This window comes from Notothenia rossii (assembly GCF_949606895.1).
Source record: "Notothenia rossii genome assembly, chromosome: 7".
In the NCBI taxonomy this organism is placed as follows: Eukaryota; Metazoa; Chordata; class Actinopteri; order Perciformes; family Nototheniidae; genus Notothenia; species Notothenia rossii.
In genome coordinates, this window is record NC_136905.1 from 18203813 (window position 1) to 18206281 (window position 2469).

The following is a 2469-nucleotide window of genomic DNA, read 5'->3' on the forward strand; positions in this document are numbered from 1 at the left end:
GTGACTAAGCTATATGGTTTGAACTAGCATAGAAATAGTTCAACCGTTTTTTTATATTCCATATTAGTGAGTGTATGCCTTTATCCTCCATATCTAAACACTCTAAAAGAAATTCAACTAAAACAACTATAATTTATCTGCATAAAGGTATAATTTACTGCAAAACTGTTACATTAGACTGCGTTAGTTTAAACTTGGTTTAGGTCTACCTCATTAACTACTAGCTAGGCCTAATATTTACAATAATAATAATAATAATTGTATGATAGGTTAAACGCCTCATACATTCACCCAATAACGTTTTAAGGGCTTCAGCACACTTTGAACCACTATGGTATTGGGATGATGATAATACTGTGATTTCTTTCTTTCTTCTGGTAGTCTAAGCACGAAAACGAAACTTCGCATGTGGTTCTTATTAAAGGTAAGTCTCTGCTTTTGGCTCAGTCTGGGTTTTCTACATTTGCGCAATGTACACTGAATGGGCCAGGTGCAAAACAGGCAACGCACACACACGCACACACCAGATGACGTTGCCATTTGTTCGCGGAAGTGGCTTCTGTCGTGACCGTGGAGGGGGAGGCAGGGGGAGGAGGAAGGAAAGGGAGAGGAAAGAAAAAGTTTAGACTAATCTCTTATGAAGTTTATTAAAACTGTGCGGCGCCTGGCGGGATAAAACAATCATCGACTTTTTGTCCTGTTAGATGAAATTAAGCTGAAGTTTCCGAAGCAACAGTTTGGTGGGCACCAGGAGCAACTCGAGAGAAAGGGAGGAAGATAGCTGGTAAGTTGCTCGTTAAAGTTGACCACACTTTTTTGGGGCATGGTATTACTCTGTTGCGTGGTCTGCGTCAGTGTACCACAGTTATTGTACACTTCAAAAGTTTGAGGAAACTGTTCACTTACAACATTAACGGTGCCCGCAGGGAAGCATTGTCCTGCCTTGAGTTATAATAAGACGACACAGTGTAGGGAAGCCTGTTGGGTTACTGTAAAAATGTTGCTCAGGACACAACTATGCTGTGCACACATTAGCATAAATGGTTAACTTGTGTTCGTCCTCACGCTGTCAGACAAGTTTTCAGGGTTTGTTATTACGTCTTTGAGTCCCAGAAGCTGCTCTTAGAAAACACATTGTAGAAACAGAGCACAGCCACTGTTTGTGTATTGTAGTTAGTTTAAAATAGGCTATGATGAAAAGTCAACTGAGTGTCCTCAAGCTGATGCCTCTTTCAGTACACGAATAGAGAAAAGCTCTCTAAAATGCCTTTTTGTTATATCAAGCATTTTTCTCAAACATGAGTCAGTATGATACATGTTGAGTTAGTAAGTCCTTACCCTAACTTAATACGTAACTATTTGATAGCCCGATGATAACTGTTTCATTCATAAAAATCAGACATTTGTTGTTCTATCTTCTCCAGTGTAACTGAATACATACCATTATCTGACATTGTATAGAGACAACACAATTGAGATAGTAATTGGCCAATTCATTATTAATGAAAAATTATGATTAGTTTCAGCCTGAAAACTATAAAGTTTAGGGTATATCAGAGATAAGCTAAATCTCTTCAGGTTGCAATAAGTTGCCAGTGAGATAAGCTGTAGCCTATCAGTGCACACAAACAAATCTGTACACAATCCAACAGGGAAGTTACAACTTTAGTGAACCATTCCTCCAAACGTATCCATGGAAACCAATCAGCAGAACACACCCCAGATCTGTTGAAACAGGGTCACTGTGACAGAGTTAAAGTTCACCAAGAACCAGTGAAGGACAGACAGACTATTATGGAAAGGGGCTCAAGGGTATGGGGGGGGGGATTATTGAGGCGACTGAGAGCAGTGGGCTCAGTGCTCTTATCAGGGTAAACCACACAGCTCACACAGCAGCCCCCTGACATTATATTATATGGAGGAAGTTATCTCCGCTGATGAAATGGAAGGGAAGAGAAGGTCCAATCAACAGCTGATCCGAAAAATTGTCAATTCAGACATATGTCAGGACCCAGACAAACAAGTCATGTGCACCTAGGCTACACACACACACACAAATGGACAAACACAACGACAGTCCGAGACGCAATCTGTCAGTCACAGCGGAGAATCTCGGCCACTCTATCACAACATTGGCACAATCCAAAATACACTTGATTAAAATTGGATCTGTCCAATTCTACTCAAACGGTATCAGTCAACAGTGACAGATTTTGTCCTGATTGACGGGACATCGTGACACTTGTGATTGTTGCAGCTTCACTTTGACAAGTGTCTGCACATAGCCATACACTGACTCACGCACAGACATACAATATTTGTTGTAAAAAGTGAATGTTAGCGCTAATTTTAGCCTTGAATTAGGCTTGTGATAAGTGATAACTAAGCTGCTTAAAGACATCAAGGCTGTTGACAGGACATTGTGTGTGTGTGTGTGTGTGTGTGTGAAGATGTGTTTGTTTCTGTCTG

General features: G+C 40.5%; 1 protein-coding gene across 1 annotated transcript in view; it reads left to right on the forward strand.

Annotated features, from left to right (window-relative positions):
* The first annotated feature begins 559 nt into the window (after positions 1-559).
* shc1 (SHC (Src homology 2 domain containing) transforming protein 1) overlaps positions 560-2469 on the forward strand; it is a 20016-nt gene continuing 18106 nt past the window's right edge. The window contains exon 1 of the mRNA XM_079692365.1: positions 560-784. The gene's annotated coding sequence lies outside the window, so the exon portion shown is untranslated. The remainder of the gene's footprint in view (positions 785-2469) is intronic.